Genomic DNA, 6,214 nt, shown 5'->3' on the forward strand with positions numbered 1-6,214 from the left:
TTAGTTTATTTGTATCACAGGTGTCGATATGAAGTTACATTACACTGAGAGATTAAAGAGACATAAATCACTCGTGATAATGAATGTAAGTTATGTTTAAGCTTATGTTTCTGTATTGACGATGACTTCCTAATGTTTTAAAATGAATAAAATACATTTCTTCGGAGATGCTTTGATAACATATTTATCATGTTTTTCTAGGAACAAATTCCACAACTCTTTTCTTTAAAAGGTTACTCTGATTTTTAAAATAAAGCATAAACAAATCGGTCTTTTCTGGTCGTGAAAATGGGGATGTCACAGTTGGTATCAGAGCATTAGTTTAAGCGAACTAGGAATAAGGATTTATTTCTAGACTTAAACTTAGAACGCTAAGCAATGATCGTGAGGAGGGTGTCTAATATATTTTAGGAAGTACATCTGAATAGACACAAGTACTAGCTTAATTTGGGAAGATGCCAAAAATGCTTCTATGTGCTAAAAGATTTGTGATGCTTTATGGTATCGTTTGATCGGATCTATGGTCTGTTGCCGACCGGATCTAGAAATTTTATGTGTTTAGATTTCTAAATGTTTAATTACAGTATTAGAACTGTCATGTAACTTTTCGTAGTAATTAGGAGGATTACTCATCTAAACCTTCTCTATCTATATTCTCATTTCGATACACCAAACGCCTGCTTTGGTGTATAGAATTTCATGATTAGGACTCATAGCAGAATGAGCAAATACCTATCGGTGTATAGAAATGAGAAGGCTTACGATAGTGAATGATACCTATCGGTAGATATCGTAAGAGTAATATCTTGCCTTTAGAATGCATCTAATAAATAATACGTCTACTATGGGAGAAGTATAATTTCGATTAGCAGAAAGAAAGATATTTGGTATAATCCATGAAGTTATCTCATCGTTTGAAATTTCCATCACCAACCGAGTTGAAGTATAATTGGTGATTGAAGATACGCATGGAAGAAGTCCTAGCAGAGTCTAGGGAAAATTATATGATTGTTTGGACATATTTGTATGTATTAAAATTGTTTTTGTGATAATAACTTGGAGAACTACGAGACAATACTTGGGACGAGTATGAGTAGGTGTGAATGGTAGTAGAGGCCTATACTACCAGAAGCATAGGACTCACGATTAGACCAGAGAAAGTCACAAGGTTACCAAGGCACTAGTAATTGATTCTGTTTTGTTCATGTCTATCGTTACCATCGTTTTGGTGATGACTAACTTGGAGAACTACGAGACAATACTTGGGAAGAGTATGAGTAGGTGTGAATGGTAGTGGAGGCCTATACTACCGGAAGCATAGGACTCACGATTGGACCAGGGAAAGTCACAAGGTTACCAAGGCACTAGTAATTGATTCTGTTTTGTTCATGTCTATCGTTACCATCGTTTTGGTAATGACTAAGAAGATGATTGTTAATCCGAAACCTAGTGGTCATATCAAATCGATTCTGACTAAGATGAATATGTTACGTGGTTCAAATTACCAAGATAGATGTAGCATCTGAGTTAAGTCAAAAGATTGAAGTGAAAGATAATCGAAGTGATCAATAGAAGTATCGCAACCGTTGTTAAGATAAGAAGATTGTAGCTAGAAGTGCCACATGCTAGAATGTGATTATATCACGTTAGATCATGAAGGAAGGTATATTCTGTTCTGGAGTTTGAATCTAAAAGACCTGGGTCTAAGCGTTGCATCATACGACGAGATCTCATTAGAACATGTCACATCAGTCTGTTACAATAATCGAACTAAAGAACTTATCTTAATTTAAGTATGTTTAAGAAAGAGCAGGAGTCTCCAATAAGGACTGAGTTTGTAACTCGAAGGTCAAGATTAAAATTCCAGCATAGGATAAAGAGCGAGTGCAAGATTGCACACCGCCAGCAGTCAAGGAGTCCTAGAGTTAGATACTCATTTGAAATGACATAAGAGTTACGATTACCACCTAGGATTGAAAGGAAATGAACGGAGTGATTATACAAGCCCTGTTTTTTTGATGATTTCGGGACGTAATCATCCTAAAGGGGAGATAATTGTTACACTCGTAGATTCAGGCTAGTCACTTAAGATATAATAAGCATTAAAAATGATTTTGTTTTTATTAAATAGGATAAATAATCTTAAAAAAAGTAATAGTTAGGGTTAACAATTGTAACCTATTTGACGTTATAAAGAAGAATCATTTGAATATTATATGTTTCTTGATTATTATAATATAATAAAATAGGAAAAGTTAGTCGAATAGTCCGTAAATCGTAAAAATAAGTGCGCCAAAACATATATATATATATATATATATATATATATATATATATATATATATATATATATATATATATATATATATATATATAGGGTTAAGCTCAAATGAGAACACTATTTTATGTCACTATTTTACTATGAAGTTAATATGTATAATATTGTAGTAATTATAATAAAAATATATTCAATTTTATATTGCTATTCTACTATAAAATATATATATATATATATATATATATATATATATATATACGTAGTAATTTAGTAAATTCTAATGTGAATGTTAAATATATGATTGTTCATATATTCGGTGGTGAATAATATCATAAAGTTGTACATACAAAATTTTAATGTGAATATTAATGTGTGATTGTTCGTATATTTGTTGATGAATAATGTCATATCGTTGTATATATAAAATTCATAATAGAAAGAATAGTAACATAAAGTAGTGTTCTCACGTTCTTACATTAAATAATGTTCTCATTTGAACTTAACCATATATATATATATATATATATATATATATATATATATATATATATATATATATATATATATATATATATATATATATATATATAGGGTGAGGTTCAATAGAGAACCATAATTAACCAAGGAACCAATCTTTTTTTCAACTTTTAGAACTTATTTTTTATCGAAAAAAAAAACTAAAAATACAGAAATTCATAACTTTTTATCCTTTTTCCAATGATATAAAATTCGAATTTTTCTTTTACGTCAAATTCACAATGTGAATCTTCGAAAATTCACAACGTAAATCCGAAAAATATTTTTCACATTCACAATGTTAATATATGAATTTAGATAATTTTAGATGTTTTTTTTCGATAAGAATAAGCTCTAAAAATTGAAAACAAGATTTGGTTCCTTGAAGAACCCATAATTTTGGTTCTCTATTGAACTTTTCCATATATATATATATATATATATATATATATATATATATATATATATATATATATATATATATATATATATATATATATATATATATATGTATATATATATATATATATATATATACATATATATGTATATATATATATATATATATATATATATATATATATATATATATATATATATATATATATATATATAGAGTGAGTACACGTCGACCCGATCCCGAAAGTATAAATTTCGTCGAAATCCGAATTTATATGAATTAGATATGATTTTTATAAGATATAAAAAGTCAGCTGCATACAACGAATGTATGACGTAAAAAGTTACGAAGACAATGGTTGACTTTTAGCTAATGCGACCAAAAACAAAATTGTAGTACTCCTTAATATACGAATTTTGAGAAAAAGAATGTCAAAAACGGTGTCCGTACGACAAATTTATGATTTTAGCAAAATTATTTAATTTTATAAAAATATGGACAAAAATATAATTCAAAATTAGCCGACGGAGTCTAAAAGAAAGTTTTAGATCTCGTTGATAACTATGTGTGGTTACAAAGAACAACAAAAACGGAGTTTGTATGAACGAGTTATAATTTTTAATAGCACAATTACATATTAAAATAAAGTGGAAATCATATATATATATATATATATATATATATATATATATATATATATATATATATATATATATATATATATATATATATATATATGTAACAACCCGAAGTTTTTTATTGTCGAAAACTTGATCTACCCGTGAGACTTTGTCGTTAGTCGATCCGTTTCCTTCTCGCTTTGGGTTAATTAATTAAATATATACATTTATTATAATTTAATGAGTGTTCAAATCCCTTAGGAACTCATGAAATTAACCCAAAAGTATTCACTTCAAAAAGTTAGAAACATTCCCGCCGGGTGACGAAAACTTAATCGGGTGCGACCAAAAGCCCCGTTTAATGCCGGTATCGGGTAGAATTCCACCACGTCCAAGTTTTAGGACGTATATAAACGTGTTTTAGCATCCATTTGAAGCTTTTTCCTTCTCTCTCTACTCTCTCTCTAACCTCTCTCCTAAAATCCAAGATTTAGGGTCCAAAACTCAATTTTAAGGTCTCAAATCCTTAAGGTAACTTCCTAACATCATTGTATAGCTTATTTGACTTCCAAATTCGAGATTAAATCATGAAATGGGACATGACATATGAGTTTACGGCCCAGGAAGGTGCCTAGGCCGTAAACACCAATATTGAAGGGTTTTGAACCCTTAAACCCCTCCTTGACAATTTTGGGACCTAGATATGGCTAAATGACTTCAAGATATGGACTCTAAACATTTAAAACATGGATTTTGTGAGGTTTGATGGAGTTTACGGCCAAGGCATGTGCTTGGGCCGTAAACTCCTTATAAATGGGTATAAATTCAATTCTAAGGTGTTAGAAAGCCACCCAACACCACCAAAAGCCTTGGAATAAATCAAAGGACCAACCAAAAATAGCTTTAGGGCTTTAAAAACATCAAAACCCCACATATGAGAGTTTACAGCCATAGAACATGTCTCATGGCCGTAAACTCATAAAAGGGTGTCAAATGGTGCCCCAAACTCATTTCTAGGCTTGTGGGAATTTTTAGAATCACATGTGATTAATTTTAACACCTTAAAAACACTAAATCAAGGAGATATGAGAGTTTACGGCCAAAGATCCCATGCCTAGGCCGTAAACTCCCTTAAGTGTTGCAAATGGTGTTTTTAATTCAATCCAAGCCTTAAGTAAAATTATTCCAAGCATTTCCAAGTGTCCATATCCATTTGTGACCCAAATTTGCACCATAAACCACCCCACAATGAGTCTACGGCCGTAAACTCATGGGGAATGGGTGTTTTGGACCAAAAACTCTTGTATAAGTTTATTCATGGGGAGTAAACTCAAGTCCCAAGTCCCTCGCTTCAATTCCCGTCCTTAAACGCCACCCGGGTCCCTCCAAACACTTGTATCGGGGTGTTTTCGCGACTAGAAACAATTGTCCTTATCAAATAACCAATCTAAGTCCTAATTAGATACAAATGTTTATATTTACATTACACTTAGGAACCTCGTGTGTTTGCAAGCCCCGGACCAACACTTAGCATCCGAATTCGCCACATTTCTCGTCCGGTGAGTTCATACCCCTACCCATTTTCAACTGTTTTTACTGTTTTCAGGGGGGGAATACAAGCTAAAGTACAAGGAAATCTTGTACTCAAACTTATTGTTTTCAGTTTAATCGTTTTCATTCTGTATGTTCTAATATCAATAACTGTGTTTATCAAATAGTTCAAATTACGAATTTAGCTTTCAAACTAATCATAGATTTCTCGATAAAATGCTCTAATCTAAACTATGTTTCATAATCTACGAATAACTTATACTAATTTCCAATTATAACTAATTACGAAAACGAAAACGAATACGAAGTTATAACTAGGAATATAATGAATACGAAACTATAATTACGAACAGAACGAATAACGAAACTACAACTAGAAATAGAACGAATAACACATCTATAACTAGGAACAGAATGGATAACAAAACTATAATTAGGGACAGAATGAATACGAATACAACTGCGAATACAAATACGACTGCGACTGCGAATAATATTAGGAGTAGGATTAGGGATAGGAATGCAACTACGAATACGAATACGAATACGACTGCGAATACGAATACGAATACTAATAGTAATAGGAGTAGGAATAAGGAAACGAATACGAATACGAACACGAATAAGTACAATCATAACTAATTAAGAATAAGAACACGAATATGAAGATGTGAATCTAAGTATATTATGAAATATTACCATTAGGATATCAGCATAACTAGTTAATACAATAGGTACGAATGGAAATAAATTAGTATATCGAAGTTCAATAACTAAAAATTACTTTTAGGAAAGTACAGGACTTTCCTGGAGAAAACAAAACATTATCTAATCAGGTTACATCTTTTA

This window comes from Lactuca saligna, chromosome 8 (assembly GCF_052625555.1).
Source record: "Lactuca saligna cultivar CGN05327 chromosome 8, ASM5262555v1, whole genome shotgun sequence".
In the NCBI taxonomy this organism is placed as follows: Eukaryota; Viridiplantae; Streptophyta; class Magnoliopsida; order Asterales; family Asteraceae; genus Lactuca; species Lactuca saligna.